Source organism: Equus caballus, chromosome 10 (genome assembly GCF_041296265.1).
Source record: "Equus caballus isolate H_3958 breed thoroughbred chromosome 10, TB-T2T, whole genome shotgun sequence".
Classification (NCBI taxonomy): Eukaryota; Metazoa; Chordata; class Mammalia; order Perissodactyla; family Equidae; genus Equus; species Equus caballus.
Genome location: NC_091693.1, coordinates 77375693 through 77393263, shown reverse-complemented (window position 1 = coordinate 77393263; position 17571 = coordinate 77375693). Strand labels below are relative to the sequence as shown.

The 17571-nt window shown below is 37.4% G+C and overlaps 1 long non-coding RNA gene across 1 annotated transcript in view; it reads right to left on the bottom strand.

Moving 5' to 3' along the window:
- Window positions 1-1005: 1005 nt before the first annotated feature.
- LOC138915835 (uncharacterized) overlaps window positions 1006-17571 on the bottom strand; it is a 75468-nt gene continuing 58902 nt past the window's right edge. The window contains exon 3 of the long non-coding RNA XR_011422169.1: window positions 1006-1409. This is a non-coding gene — a long non-coding RNA (uncharacterized lncRNA). The remainder of the gene's footprint in view (window positions 1410-17571) is intronic.

Sequence of the window (17571 nt, the reverse complement as noted above, 5' to 3'; positions counted from 1 at the left end):
TAAAAGACAGCCTCTACATTCAAAGAAAAATCTATACAGACAAGTATATATTTATTCTACCACTATGAACAATGTATGGTTCATGGTTCATACAATGTATGTATATGTACACATACACATGTATGTTCATATATATGTATGGTTTATATATATATGTGTGACTATACATATGTAAAATAAGGGCATAAACATTTAAAAAATGCACAATAATGTCATATTCCACACCTACACCCACTGCCCCCTCCACATTCAGACCACTCTTGCTCATGGAGATAGAAAGCTAGAACAAAAACTTAATTATTGTCATGTATAGAAAGATGGCAATCATGAAAACGTATCCTCATGGCTCAATCAACTAATATTTACTCAGTAGTCAGAGACATCTGGCACAATTAAAGATTTGCAGTGGCCCCTGCCCACAAAGGAGATTACGATATAATAAGGAAGAAAAACCGGAAAAAAATACGATAAATGCAAATACACACAGATAAATCGCAGAGTTGCGAGAAGAAAGCACATTAAAAGGAGGATTAAGTTTCTGTAAGAGAGAAAATGAATTTCTTTTAAACCTTTAATCCTGGTCCTTGCAATTTTAAAGATTTGGTAATTGTTTTTCAACATTTATATGGCAAGTTATTTAAATTTAATGTAGTCTTGCATCTTTCATTCCAAATCTATTTAAGTCCTTTGAGAGGTTTTCTGACCAAGTAATTTGCATTACTTCTTTTCTGTTCAGGTTCTCGTGTTCAACATTGCCTAGTTTTGATAACCACTAGCAATTATGTCAAGATGGAAAGGAAAATCTTACATTGTAAAACAAATGTTATAATAAAAACAACTCTGACATGACTGATAGAGGGGGAGGAAATTCTCTAAACAGAAATTCGCATTTCCCAGGAGATCTTAACTTTCAAAACCAAGAAACTACATCAGATCTGAAAAGTCTATCTTCTGTATAGGAAAATTGTGATAGGACAATAACAGTTCAGTTCTTCCAAATCACAGTGTGATACAGTAGTTAAATTTTTATTTCCACAAAATTACTAGGGTTATTTGAGGAATGAGCTGATATCCCGGCTGTGCAATCTCCAGAAGTCCTTCCCTCTAGTGTGACTAGAGGTGGATCTTGACCCAGTGATTGATGGAGCATCCCGAGCATTTGGCAGGCTAGCGTCTGTTAGAATCAGCGCCATCCACCCAGTGGTAGCCAAGACAACAAGAATTGATGATAATGATTGTTTCTCCATCAGCTGTGATTCACATGTTTTCCAGAGAGAGTAAAAAAAGCAGATTTATCACAGGTGGTGTCAGGCAAGATATTGAGCACAATTCAACAAAAATAAATAAACCTTACTATTCCATTTATCCATTAATTTTTCATTTTGGAGGCTCACTAAAAGAGATTCAATCTAAAAAAAAAAAAAAAAGAAAATGTTGGTGTGCGAACCAAGAAAATACCAGACCAAATAACATTCTCTGTTGCCTATAGCACATGGTGCAGGCCCATACGATACAGGAAAATTCCAGTGCCCATGTTGCAGCAGCGTGAAGAGCCTGCTGCTCAAGGAGGCCTAACATTATGAAGCTGGGCAAACCCTACCCGGGCAAACGATTCACTTCATTAACAGGCTAACGAAGAAGATAATTAATTTCTAAAGAAAGAGGAAAGGGGTGATGTAGGAGAAGTATATTTCTAATTCACTTAATAAATACCATACTAATGATAATAGGCTTAATAATTATCTTTATTTAATAGAAGACATGAAAACAAGCAACATCATTAAATGCCAAAGTCATTTTCCAGAGCTCCCAATTTCCTATCAAAATCCACCAAATTCTAATTTCTTATGCTTTGTTTTCTATAAATCGTAATTTAAGATATTAGGAGCACACGTCTCCATGCTGAGCCTCTACTTGAACCATTTCAGCCCATAGAAGAATCTTCAAGCAAATGATGGTAGTGCTTGGCTTTAACTACATTCACAGACCATCTTCTATTTTAAAAGAGGGAAAAACAATTTTTTTTTTTTGGAGGAAGATTAGCCCTGAGCTAACATCTGCTGCCAATCCTCCTCTTTTTGCTGAGGAAGACTGGCCCTGAGCTAACATCTGTGACCGTCTTCCTCCACTTTATATGTGGGACCCCTACCACAGCATAGCTTTTTCCAAGCAGGGCCATGTCTGGACCCGGGGTCTGAACCGGCGAACCCCTGGCCGCCGAAGCAGAATGTGAGAACTTAACCGCTGCACGACCGGGCCGGCCCCCAGAAAAACAAATTTTAAGATCTTTAATATATTGGACTAGTAAAACTGGTCATAATATATTGGACTAGTAAAACTGGTCAAATATAAAATAGCTATTACATAATTTCAGAATAAATTCTCTGAAAAATATTTTGTACTTTGAAAATTAAAATAAGAAATATGTTAATTTTACTGAATAGAAAGCACTTTAAAACCAATTTTTAATAATTTCAGAACAAGGCTGACTACATTATCTGTCTACTTACAATGTCTTTTCTTTGCACTTGAATCTCTCTAAATGAGAAACACCTGGTTGTGTTTACCATATGTCATTTAATATTTGATGTTGCTAAGTGCGTGAGCACAATGCAGATCTCCTCAAGCTGAACTATGTAGAAGTTGTCACTTTATTTTCAGTAGCAATGTTTATCATTTACAACCTGATCTTGATACATGGGGCTCAGAGAAGATACCAGAAGGTAACTTTTATTTTGTTGTATTGCACTTTTCATTAGGAAATGATACATCTTAAATTGAAAAATTTGAATGAATGAATTATCAAATACATCTACTTTTGTAAAGAGTACTTTGCTTTGTTACTAATTATTGATTAATGCTCATTTAATTCAACAAATATTTACTGAGTGCCTGATCTGATGTGAAGAGACGTGAAGATGAGTAATACACACATCCCTGCTCTGGAAAAGGCTACAAAGAGAAATAAAAATAATTCATATATTCTTGTAAGAGAAGATAAAAGAAGTGGCATAAAAATAATATGAAGAAAATTCAAACAAGAAAAGAGCTCCAAAGAATTTGATGTATGGAGAAGAGCTTCATGGGGGGTTTGAAGATGGATCTTGAAGACTAGGTCGGGGCATGTGGGCTAGGGGGGAAAGGGAGGGTATTCCATGCGGAGAGAACACACATGTGAAGACATGGAGGAGGAAAAGCATGAGCTGTGTCTGTGCATCAGTGAAAAGTCCAACTTGATTAGAATATAGGAAGACTATAAGAAAATAATTGGAAATAAACCTGAGAATGTAGGTAAATTATGGCAGCCTTGAACTCTTGACTTTACTCTGAAGTAATGAGGAGTCATAGAAAGGGTTTGAGCGGGTGGAATGATGTGATCAGATCTGGCCAACAGGAGATTACATCATCAACCACATACATGTGGAAAAGAGCTGGCAGGCTCTGAGAGCCCAGGCAAGAAGTAACAGACCAAGATTAGGGTAGTGACCTTGGAAATGGAAAGGAAGGGAAGATAGATTAGACAGAGGGAACCTGCACACCTAGGCAAATAATCGAATGTAGGAAATGGAAAAGACGAATCAAATGGCATCTAGATAACTAAAAAATTAGTGTTATAATTAATAGTAATAGATAAGTCCAGAGAAAAATGGGTTTTGTGTGGGAAATTGGTTGAGTTTCGTTTTGAACAAATAGAATTCAAGATTCTAGAAGGGTTATCGAGGAGATGTCAAAAAACTGTATCATCTTTTTTCATGTAAGTAGCAACCTTATCAGCTTGAAACATCATATGTGATGCTGACTCATTTGCCAAATCCTCTGAGAATACCTTGGTTGAACCCTGATTTTATTTTTGTCCATAGCTCCTCAGTTTCATTTCACTCACATTTGAAATAGAATCAATCTTCCTGGTTTTTATTGTTTCTATCCACATTTCCTTCTAACTCAAACAAAATTTGTTAATTTCTCATCAATCACATTTCTCCTCTCTTTTAACATCATCCTAAAATAGTTCCTGTCCACTAACTTTTACCCTTTATCCTAAATTTTACGAAGAAAGTATTTTTTTCCCAACTAGGCTCTTTTCTGTTTCTCTCCAGATAATGCATTTTAAATAAATGTATGTCTTCTCCATTAAAAATGAGAAGAAACCATTCCATTTTTCCCCAGTGGTGGTTTCTGTATTTTTTTCACTGATACTTGACAGCAAATGGGTGCTGTTTTTTCTGGGAAGATTTGGTGAACTCACAAACTTGTAAATCTTATCACCTTTGTCCCTCAAATCTGTTTGAAAACCAGTGTAACTATGAACTCCTAGGACAACGTATAAACAAAATAAGCCCAAATTCAAGGTCCATAGTTAGGATCTTGTCAATTTATTGCTGTTTCTTTGACATCTCTCTAACCCTGCCTCCTTCATCCCAGGAAAATTGATTCCACTATAGATTTCTTTACTTAAAGTATCATAGGTCAAATTATAATCTCATTTTACTGGAATTCCTAATTTGAAATATACTTAGGATACTGTTTGGCTAAATGCCCTAATCAAGCCATGAGTGGTCCCTGCCTTTATGCACCCACAGCACTTTTTCCATAACTCCCTATGTAATGTTATAGTGTGATCCTTGTTTGTTTTTCCATCGAATTGTGAGATCTTTGAAGACAGGGACCACCCCGTCTTAATTCTTATATGCCTCATGCCTGGCACAGTGCCTGACACATAATAAGTGGTCTAATGTTTAATGAATAAATACATGAAGAAATGAATGTGCAAATGCTGGAGGTAGACCTAGTGGCCATCCAGGGATCCCTTAGAAGCACTATGCTTAAAATCTTATATCTATTTCCTTGATTCTCTCTCCTTCTGGTAGTTTTCAATTTGTTTAATTACACATAAAGCCAAGCAAGTTAGAATTAATTTTAAAATGCATGAGATAATATATAATATGCTTAACAAAATCAATATATGTTAATATACCCTTTTAAACAAATTAACTTTGTCAGTAATGTTTCTTTACTTATAATCTACTTATATTTACATATAAATTAAATTATGCTCTTTTCCATCATATTATCTTTGTGACGTTTTGTTTTGTTTTGTTTTGTTTTGAGGAAGATTAGCCCTGAGCTAACATCTGCTGCCAATTCCCCTCTTTTCGCTGAGGAATACTGGCCCTGAGCTAACATCCGTGCCCATCTTCCTCTACCTTATATGTGGGATGCCTGCCACAGCACAGCCTGTCCAGCAGTGCCGTGTCTGCACCAGGGATCCGAACCGACAAACCCTGGGCCACAAAAGCAGAATGTGCTGCACCACCAGGCAGGCCCCACCTTTGTGACTTCTTAAGATTGTGAAATTAATGCTGTTCATGATAGAAGACTTGGTAAATACCAAAAAGTATAAAGAAGAAAAAAAGTCATTCATAATTCTACAGCCTAGAAATACCACTAATAATTTGGGGGGCACTTTCTGCATTTGTTCTGATAGATGGAATTTTAATTTGTGTACAGCTTTGTATCCTGGTCTATTTTTTTTTTTTTTCATTTAACATCATATTGTGAGTATATTCTTTGTAATTAAACATTTTTAGAAAACATCTTTAATGGCTATATACTGTTCCCTTTGAAAACAATACCATAATATTTTTGCCTATTCCCCTATTATTAGGCACTTGGATAATGTCTAAATTTTTAAGATTATATATATTACTACAAGAAATGTGGCTATAATAAAATGGCTATCAGGTAAATTACTCTGAATGTTCAACCCTGTACCAAGTCATTAATTACATTATTTAATTTAATCTACATGATTTAAGGTAGATATAACTACCCACATTTTGTAGTTGAAGCAAAAAGTTCAGTGAGAAGGAAAAAGTACTTACCTTAAGTCACATAACCGTAAGAAGTGGAGGAGACATTTGAACTAGATTTGTCTGATGCCCCACCTTGTCTCTGACCGGGTAAACCCCAGGTCTGATTAGATCTTTACAATGAAGTCCAAGATGGCAAATTGTTGAGGCAAAGAAACCAACTTTTTAAAATGCTGTGAGCACATTTGAAAATGTATGTGCCTCCTAATCAGCATTAGGAGTAATTAAGTTTTAAATCTTTGTCATTTTGGGGGATGAAAATTTTAACTCTTATTTATTATGCTTTTATCTGATTACTGGTGAAGTTAACTAAAAACTGGTTAACTAGTTTCTCATGTCTTGTAATCATTTCTATCTCCTATTGGAGAATTGTGTGTTCATATGATTTTGACATTTTTCTATTAGGACCTTTGTGTTTTTCTTATTGATTTGTGTGACCTCTATATACTAAGAATATCATATTTTTCATATTTGTGATAGTTTCCTAGTATAGACAATTTTTTTTCAATTTTTTTGACATAACAAAAATTCACTCTTTTTTTCTTGTACATCTTAGTAAACTTTTTAATTTTTAGAGCAGTTGTAAGTTCACAGCAAAATTGAGCAAATGGTACAGAGATTTCCCATATACCTCCTGCCCCCATGCATGCATAGCATCTCCCATTATCAACATCCTCCACCAGACTGGTACATTTGTTGCAACAAATGAGCCTACACTGATCCATCGTTATCAATCAAAGACCATAGTTCATATCAGAGATCACTCTTGGAGTTGTACATTCTAAGAGTTTGGACAAATGCATAATGACATGTATCCACCATTATAGTATCTTAAAATTTTAAATTTTTAAGAATCAATTCTATCAGACTTTTTAATTTCTGTCTTTTGTGCCTGTAAAGATTTTTTAATTTAAATATTAGGTGACTATATCTTTACAAATATTAGGTGAATTTTCTTTACAAATATCTTGTTTATTTTATATAGTTTAGGTAACCATTTTTATAATAACATGTTTCAGACATACGAAAAGCATCTGGAATGATATAACTACCAGAGCTACAATGCAGCTTAAAAAAGAAAAAGTTACTTACATCATTGAAGCCTCCTGAGTGACCTTTCAGATACCATCCTCCTTCCTTCTCTCTAGAGGTTAATGTAATTCTGATTTTGGCTCTATCATTCTCAAGCATGCTTTATCATGTATTTTGTTATATATTTTAAGTCATTTTGTATTTATGCATTTTTTTGCATATATGGCATTGCTTTGCATGTATAAAACGGTTTTGTGTATGTTATTGTTTCACAAATATTACCCTACTTATGAATTGTCTGAAGGTTGTTTCTTTCATTTAATAATATATTTTGAGATTTATCTATGTTGATGCAAATAATTCATAACTCATCACCTATTAAGTTAGCCAATTTAAAAATTAAGTGAAAATAATTAATCTCGGTATTTTATTTGGGGTTCCCCTAAAAGCGGACTCTGAGATGAGGCTTCAAGTGTAACTAGTTTATCTGTGTAGTACAAGGAACCTTGGCAGAGAAGTGGGGAAACAAGTCAGGGAAGGGAAGACAGCGGATCAAGAGTGTGTAATGTAAATTGGTGTAGCCACTATGGGAAACAGTATGGAGGTTCCTCAATAAATTAAAAATAGAACTACTGTATGATCCAGCAATTTCACTTTGGGATATATATTTGAAGGAAATGAAATCGCTATCTCAAAGAGACATCTGCACTCCCATGTTCATTGCTACATTATTTACAACAGCCATAACATGGATACAACCTAAGTGTCCATCAATGGATGAATGGATAAAGCAAATGTGGTATATATATATAATGGAATATTATTCAGCCACAAAAAAGAAGGAAATCCTGCCATTTGCAAGAATATGGATGAACCTTGAGGGCACTATGCTAAGTGAAGTACATCAGACAGAGAAAGACAAAAATACTCTATGATCTCACTTACGTGGAATCTAAAGACACCAAACTCATAGGAAAAGAGAGTAGACTGGTGGTTACTAGGTACTAGGGGTTGGGGGAAATCGGGAGATGTTGATCAAAGGGTGCACACTTTCAGGTATAAGATGAGTAAGTTCTGGGGATTTAACCTACAGCATGATGACTATAGTTAACAATACTGTATTGTATATTTGAAAATTGCTAAGAAAGTAGATCTTAAAAGTTCTCACCACACACACAAAAAAGAGGTGACGGATGTGTTAACTAATCTTATTGTGTTAATTATTTTGCAATATACACATATATCAAATCATCATGTTGTACACCTTAAACTTACACAATGTTATAGGCCAATTATATCTCAATAAAAATGGTGGGGAAAGACTGTGTTATGAAGCCAGCTACCACTGGTTGTTGGGTGGCTGGAACTTAATCCTGCAGATAATGGTGTAAAACACATGCTTCAAAGGGCATTTATTCATCAACTCCCATCAGCCATTATTTGAAGACTGCTCCTGGGGTATGTCATTCCCTAGCATTTCTGGCCTGCAACACACATTTGGACAGAAATGTCTTTTGCATCCCAGAAAAAGTCTAAGTGCAGAGATACAGATACTAGCTATTGGAAGTCACCTGAGTACACCAAAATGGTACAGTCCCAGGAAGCTTGGGAAGACAACTGGAGCATCTACTACAGCCAGTGAGGGCACAGTAGAACTTATACCTCCATATGTTGTTAGGAACAATGTAATTTGCCACAATTTATTTTAGAAAGATATTTGACTATCTATATATCAAGGGCCTTAGAAAAGTTGCTACTAAGGATAACCTCATAAAAATAATTATATGCATATTCATCACAGTGTTATTTCTAATGTTAAAAAAAATAAGAAATAATCTAAATGTCCAACAATATAAGAATTTTTAGGGGGGGCCAGCCCTGTGGCCGAGTGGTTAAGTTGATGCACTCCTCTTCTGTGGCCCAGGGTTTCACCAGTTCGGATCCTGGGTGTGGACATGGCATGGCTCATCAGGCCATGCTGAGGCAGCGTCCCACGCGGCACAACTAGAGGGACCTGCAACTAGAATATACAACTATGTACTGGGGAGATTTGGGGAGAAAAAGCAGAAAAAAAGAAGATTGGCAACAGTTGTTAGCTCAGGTGCCAATCTTTAAATTTAAAAAGAAAAAGGAATTTTTAGGAAAATTATATATGCCTGATGGATGAAATTTTGCTGTTAAAACTGAGAATTGGCCTGAGTTGTGAAGCAGTTTGTATGGCAGCCTGGGACTAATATAGAGCCTCTCTTCCTCTGGTCCTACTCAAAACTAGTAACCTTTGGAGATACTTGATAAATGGGTTGGAATAGCATGTCCAAAAGAGATATATGTTATCTGTAAAAATCCAAGAAGGCTTACAAGGTGTTTGCCTCTTTTTTAATGTTAAATGGGACCAGAGGCAGTAGCTTGTCCTTCATCTTCAAAGGGATACGTCAACATGCTTCCTACCACTAGACCTCTAGAAATTTCACCAAAGGGGCAAGCCCCTGAAATTTGTGTCGTATTTCTCTATTTACACATCCTTACATTTCCAAGGTAGTGAGTTTTTCTCCTGTATGTTACGATGAGGCTAGCCTCTTCAAAAGTATCATCACTAATAAGAAAGAGCTAAATGATAGTCACCAGGATCTTCAAAGCAGCCATAAGTAATGTTCTGAGAAAAAGCAGAACACTAAGATAAGAAACGGAACCAGAGGCTAAAGTCCTAATGGCAATTTAAAAGGAAAAGAGGGCCTGCAGGGTAGGAAACCATGAAATTAGGATATAAAATTACTCCCCCCCACCCTCATCAAAGAGAGAATGCCACATTTAGGACTAGTTCCGCAGGTCCTTTATCTTCTTTATATTTCTTCCTCACTTTTAGCACTTGGTATCTCTTCTGCTCTCAATTTAAATGCTGGGTTTCATTGATTACCCTTGCCTCAATCTATCAGGTTCCAATGCCTCCTTCCTCCTACAAGATATAAAGCAAACAACTCATATCTGAAAGGCTCCTTCAAATATGACCCCCAACTATCCTTCCAGCCTCAGCTCCAACACTTTACTCAGGCAAACTATTCTCAAGCCACGTTGAATTCCTCACTTTTCCTTGAATACCTTGTATGTTTTCTCAACCTCTAGGCTTTGCACATACTGGTCCCTCTCCTGGGAATGACCTCTCTCCTCTTCTCCTCCTGGATAGCTCAATTCAGCCTCAAAACTCAACTCAAACATAATTTCTTCTGTGATTTTCCTGATTCCCCCAAACAAGTGGATCAGTCTCTCTCATCTCTGGGATCCCCCCAGCACTTGGCACATAATTGTTAGAGTGTGCACCACAAGAGATTGTTATTTTTCCTCTATATATGCCTCTCCTGGTGAATGGAACAAAGGAGAAGCATAATAAACATTTGCTCAGTAAATGAATGGATGGATTTATTACCTTCTGGTCTGCTCATTTCCTCCACTGTAGTACCCCATCTATTCACCTGCAATTTGCTGTTGATTTTATTTAAAATCTTTAAGAGGGAATTTATTCTCCCAAAATAGCTAAGTAATTATCTAAAGTCACTAATAGAATGTTCCTTTGCATTGATTTGTTCCGAGGTCATTTGGAAAAACTCCGATATTTGGTGTTTAATTCACCGGTTTTTTTGGTGACCCAGTTTTGCATGAATCTCTATATAAGAAACAGAAAGAATTGACCAGTTAATTAAAATGTTGATCTTCTTTTTATAGTTTACTCAGTCAAAGTTAAGTACTTATCCCAGAATAGTAGACAGAACCTTTGATTAAAGTTCCTGTTTTCCAACATATGGACTATGTGACCTTTGATGGATAACCTCTCTACTGCCAGTTAGCTTTCCACTGTAAAATGAAGATAATCCTTGCTCATCTTATAGATTTCTTGAAAATGTCAGTTTTTTAAGTGAGGACAAACACTAGTCAGTGCAACTACTATGAGTGTTCTGTCTGCCTAACAAATATATCAGTACATTAAGTGAGGCATTCCAGGGACAACTTGTGTACTCGATGATTTATTTATTTAACATTATATCTCTACCAACTTGCACAATATCTGAACAAAATAGAAATTTAATTAACACATATTTAAATATCTGAATTTCAAAGAAGATCATTGAGACAGTATCTGGAAAATTCAGGAATCTTTGCTTCATAGTTGGAGTGAATAATTTTTTCTGTCATTATTGTAGGCTAATATCTCACTTTGATCTGAAAGAAACAAGTCGTTTGTGGTCATAGTAGTCTAATGCAGTCGTCCTTGTGTCTAGGTCAAATTCCAGCCCAAGTAAATCACAACTCAGTAGTATAGAGTTTTAAATTGGTAAATTTAAGGAATGCTAATTTAATGCTAATGCTAATTTCTGGGTTTCTTTTTTTGAGAACTACAGATCGTCAGTTATACCGATTGACCTATAAATGCAAATATCCGCCAGAATACTGGAATACACTGACAATATGTTTTACCTAAATTAGAAGTGTCACTTTGTGCCAACTAAATTAGGAGCACCTGTGTCACTTTGCTCCGATCTTGCAAGTTGTGAAGAGCTCCGAGTTCAAGCTAGTGTGACAGCTGCTTTGAAATAGCAGGGCAGTGCAGCTGTAATTGTGGTGACAGCTGTGCAGATAGAGCTACATATCAAGGGAGAATTATCCTCCCATTTAATATTTTTTCCTCCCTTGAAATCTCATCTCGATTTTGCTTTCTATTCATAGTTTAATTCTCTATGGAAGGAACTGTAAATTAGATTCCTTAAAAATTAAACACATTCATTCATTTCGCAAAGGTTATTGAGTTCTTATGTGACAAAAGGGCAAGGTGCCGGGGCTGGTAATAAAAAGAAAGATAAGAGTTCACTGTAAACTCAGGGAGACAGACCTGTGAATGGCTTGTGCCCTAAGGGAGCAAAAGGTAAAAGCATCTAATTTCAAGAAAGAGAAGGGGTCAGGGAAGGCTTTTTCAGAAAGGTGGGCTTGAGCAATGCTGGAGAGATGACTATGATGATGAGTTAAGGTATTTCTAAGAAGAGTGAGGGAACTGCATGCATTTAAGGCCCAGGAGTATCGATCTGCTTTGTGAATCCAGAAAACTACAAGTAATTCACACTCTTGAGAAAAAAAAAGAGTGTAGAGATGGGCAGCAGAGTACAGGACAGTCAGGATAACCAGGGGATAAAGGAGAGCCGGTCAAGAGTGGATCAAAAAGGGTGCTGCATAGCATGCTGTTATCCTGGGAGTGACAGACAGCCTCTTGTGGGCTTGAAGTGCAGGCTCCAAGTGACTGTAGCAGGCAGGACCAGATCACAGTAATTTGAAAAGGCGTAGTTTAATATAACAAGGGATTAGAGTAGCCAGGGATTAGAGAACCCAGGGATTAGCCACTAAGAAGTAAAAAGGACTCTAGAGAACATAGGGGTAGCACATACAAGGAGCAGCCACTACTTCTCAGGATGAGATAGAGCCCAGGGACAAACCTACCTCCGCCCCCCAAGGCTAAGACCTGGACCTTGTTGGAGCGGGCACAGAAGTGGCTCACTGGACGGAGAGAAGATGCTGTGATGTTACACTAGTGTCACTTGCTGGAAATAGAGCCTCTAGGATCCCAGCGAAAACTATTCACAGGGAGCTGACTCACTAGAGGCACCGTGTTATAAAACTGCCCGAGGGCAGAGGTGCTCAGGAAGCTGCTGGCTGCTGGGTTCTGCTGCCCGGCAGGGACTGCAAAGCCGGCACTGGAGAAGCTGCCTGCACTGGCAGAGCCCAGTGCTGCAGAAGTCACCCATGCTGCAGGAGTTGGACAAAAGGAACACACCGGAACCAGGAAAAGGCCCTTCCTTCTGCACTGTATCCCCGTCACCTTCCAGTGACAAAACTTAACATCAAGCTAGCTGCAAAGGAAAATATGTAATTGGCTCATGTCCACTTTCGCAGAGCAGGTAAAAAAGGTTAATTTAGAGCTGAGAGGAAGCAGAGAACCAACACGATTTGCATCAAGAATGAACAAAAGGCCAAGCAACTGGCGCCACCTCTAGAACTGACAAGGAAGGAAGAGTCTAGAAATGGAGGCTAGGTGGAACACTGCTTAAGTAGTCAGATATTTTTTTTTTTTCTGCTTTATCTTCCCCAAACCCCCCCTGTACATAGTTGTATATCTTAGTTGCAGGTCCTTCTAGTTGTGGGATGCGGGACGCCGCCTCAACGCAGCCTGACGAGCGGTGCCAGGTCCACGCCCAGGATCTGAACCCTGGGCCGCAGCAGCGGAGCACGCAAACTTAACCACTCAGCCACGGAGCAGCCCCATAAGTAGTCAGATCTTTAGATTCTTTCCATCACTCTCTGCAGCAGGGTGACTGCTCTCCTTCGACCTAGCAAAAAGACTGGAGTTTTATTCTTTCAGGACAACACAGGTCTTTGGACTGGGGCATGCCAGGCACGGTGTGAAAACCAGGCAAATAAGTGAACACAGACGTGCTGAGTGCTGAATACTGAGACCCCTGTGCTCCTCCTTCCTTGCTTCCAGAGGCTGGCTCCATGTTGACAATATTTTAGTTCTCTACTCTTAAAATAAGGAGAAGAAGGATAACGGGACATCTAAGGAAGCCTCTAACAAAAGGTAGAGACAAAAATAGTAATCGAAACAAACATCTTAGAAGGAAAAAAAAGTTCAAATATTCTCAAAGAAATGAGATATTGCAACCATGAAACAAAAACAATATATTAGATAAAAAGGAACATTCAGGAAACAAAAAAAGATGATAAAAAGCATGACGACAGAGACGAAAACGTCAATAGTCATGATGGAAGATAATTTCAAGGAAATCATCCAGAAACTAAAATACAAAGACAAAGAGATGGGAAATAAAAGAGAAGAAAATAAGAAGATGGTCCAAGAGATAGAATGTTTGAATCACAGAAGTTTCAAAAAGAGAAATCAGATAAAACGGTAGCCAGGGAATCATCAATAAAATAATTTAAGAAAATTTCTCAACACTGAGACATGAGTTTCCAGATTAAAAGAGCCATTAAGTGACAGCATAAAAAGATGAAAAACAGATCCAGCTAAGACCTATGAGTGAAATTTCAGGTTAACAGAGATAAGGTTCAAGAGAGAAAAAAAGAAGACAGTAAGTATGCCATGGAAATGAGGAAACAAAATGAGTTATCTCAACAGCAACACTGTTCTCTAGAAGAGAGGGGAGCAGCACTTTCAAAATTATAAAGAAAAACATCGCTCAATGTAGAAGTCGATGACTAGACTGTCAGTGTTACAGTAAAATAAAGATATTCTCAGATATATAAATTCTCAAATATTGTATTTCCCATGCACTCTTTCTCAGAAAATAATTAGAGGATGTGCTCTAAAAAAAAATGAGAGAGTAAACAAGAAAGAATGGGGATCAAGGAAAGAGGACACCCAAATTAGGAGAAAAACAAGGCAATTCTTAGCATGACAAGGAAGGGAAGTTCCTGGAGACGTGCTTTGCAGTATCTGTAAAGAGCAGTCAGTTCAGATAGAAAATGAATGGAGGTCTCCAGATGGATGACTCCATAAAAAAATAATTTGAACTGATAGATTGCCTAAGAAGAATAATCTTGGGGGAAATGCTGCTGAAAGGCTATTGTGAAAAATTAGCAAAAGGCTTAAATGAAATCAATCTAATGAAAAATCAAGGCTATTATTAATGTCAAGAAAAATAAAAGTATAAAAGGAAGTGTAGTTTTTGTAAATTCTTAAAATGCTCAGCTATAAGTATTATTTACACAGTCATAATAATATAAGCAATTAATTAAATCTAAACAAAACTTTTAAGGTAACTCTATTGTGGGAAATGGGGAGGGAAGCAGAGAAAATGAAAGTTTCATGGAGCTAAATCTTTAGGCACCATATTAGAAAGTCAATAGATAACACCTAAAATTGAATAATCAAAATATAGGAGTATATGCATATTATTTAGAAATATGGACATGTATGAAGAAATATCTCTAAAGGAGTCGAAATTGATGCCTTGGGGGAAAGAAATTGGAGAAGAGTTTGACAGAAAATCACTGTATTTTGTTACATATATTTGACTTATAAACCATGCATATATATTATTTTTAAAAAATAAGTTTTAAAAGGAAAAAAAAGAATATATTTATTGAAGGGGCTTAGAAGAGGCCTCCCCAAGGTGTGCCACTTTGGCATGTGGAATGTTGAGCTAAAGGCAATCGAGAGCCTGCGGGTTCAAGAGCAACTTTTACCTCAGCCTGGAAGAATTTAAATTGAGGGCCTTGCCCATAATAAGAGTTATTACCAGAAATAACTTTTTATGACCTATCTGTATGGTAGGGCAAACATCTAATTACTGAACATCTGCTCTTCTTATCATTCTGTGAATTGCCCTCCTCCCCTCTGAAGCCCTAGGCCCCTATCCCGTGGCTCAAGATGGCGTCTATATCTCATTTTACCTTTCTGTCTCTGAACCCCTTATGTATGTGAAGTCTCTGACTCTCTCATATATGTGGAGTTCCCATACATATGAAATTAAATTTGATTTTCTCCTGATAATTTGTCTTGTGTCAGTTTAATACTTAGATCAGCCAGAACCTAGAAGGGTAGAGGAAAATTTCTTCCTACCCCACAGTTGGTGTAGTTGGTAGGATAAGCTTCCCTGGCTAGACTCTGCTCCCTCTGAGGCCACTGCAGAGAGATCCTGGGACATCTGACAAGCGCCAGCAGAAGGTAAGAGTTCTTGCCTTGTCAGTCTCCCAGATCTCTGCCTGCCGCAGGGTCTGTTGGAAGCTAGAGTGGTAAGAGTCTTTTTTTTTTCTCTTTCTAAATTTAGATTAGCAGGAGAAGATATTTGTGAAATTAATTTCTTGGGCAAAAGCAACTCTGGTAAAGATTTGGGACCAGTATTCTGATTTTCTGTTGATCCCATTTCTCCCAGAAATGGTCATTGTTTTGTCTCTGCCAGCCGGAGGATGCATATGTATCCAGTGGGCAGCCAAGTAGGCTGTGGATCCAAACTTAGGGAATCAAAAAAAGGTGGGGTGATAAACTTTTGGCTTGGTAAGTCATGCTATTCTGTTCAAAAGGGGGGAAAACATGTGATTCTTTGTGATTTGGAATGGCTGCTTAAAAACAGGGACCCTCATAGTCACTGACTTTACTTTCTAAGACTGACTCTGGGAGTCAACTTTCTGGATCTTATGAGGACTGCATCCTTTGCAATCTCCTTTTGAGACACCTCTAGCATCTGTGTTTGTCCATGGTTAAGCCAGAAAAAGGTTTATTGGTTTGAGTTGCTATTAAGACTCATTAATGGCTAGATGATGGATATTTTGAATTGAAAAAACTTCTAAACTGGAAAAACAAGTTTTTAGAGAGCTCTTATATTGTTATAATGGCTAGCCATTAACACTCCCTCAATAAGATGGAAGGGTAGAAATTAGAACAAAAATCAAAATCCACTCAGACCCCTTCTTATTTGCAGATAGTATTAAAAAAAATGAGGACACTGGAAGTACAATTATCCAGCACTTAGGAATAAAAGGAAGAAATATATATATACATATATATGTGTATATATGTATATATATATATATATAAATGTATAACAGCTAGACTTAGGGATCCCCTAACAAGAAGAACAAAACAAAAACAAAAATCCCACATAAAACTGCCTTCTTAAATCCTTCTTAAAATCTAGCCCCATCTGCTGTTTCAGCTTCCCTTGTCCTACAAGATCCACAGAGAGCACTCCAGCCTAATCCCTAAGAGTATATGGGTCACTCACATAAATGCTGAAAGCCAGAAAATGAATGTAATAGAATCACCCAGGACAGGCAGTAAGGCTCACTTTGCTGGGCTCTATAATCAAGCTCTCCCAGCTTCAGGCCTTCCTGGGCAATATCCTTTGCAAATATATCCTAGAAGCCCCTCCCAGGCAATTGAAGCCCCCTGCAAAACAGCCCTGTTACCACCACTCAGTGGCCATTCTGTGATGCCCAATCAAGAGAGGAAAATAAAATTTCATGTTCCTTTCTTTCCAAATCCAGACCCATTGGTTATTGACCCTTTCTCTCCCAGGGATAGCTATTGCCTTCTTGCTTGTTTCGTTTTGTGTCCTAAGGGCTTGACTTGGCTTTCTAACTACCTGGGACATGCAGGATGTCATTTCTTCCTGTTAGCTATCTTTAGGAGTGATTCTAGATCTTGGGAAGGTAGTAATCTTTGAGGACATCTGTTGGGTCCATGGAGTTGTTTAATATTGCCAGAAATATTTACTGTTTGTCCCAGTTGCCTTTACTGGCAAGATATTTAAAAGGGTTTTTTTTTCGGTAGCTCCATGGTCAAAGGTTGGTCAGAAATTGGAAGCTGATATTCAGAACCTGATAGCAATTTTTTTAGGACTTCTCCCCTAAACTAAATAAAACTATGTACCCAGAGAAAAAGAAGCAAGTTAGGGATGATGTAGTTGGACTGGTAGATCAACCTATGATATCACTTAAGTTACAGCCCAGTTTTTGAGGAATTGAGAGCAATAGTTCTTGTCACCAACTAGTTGCCCCGAGGAACTCAGGGGTGATTTGGAAGCATTTAATTGTTTTTCCAAATTGTTTTTCTCCTTTTATTATGTTAAGGAGATGCAATCACCAACCAGCCTGAACAAGACCAAGCCTCACC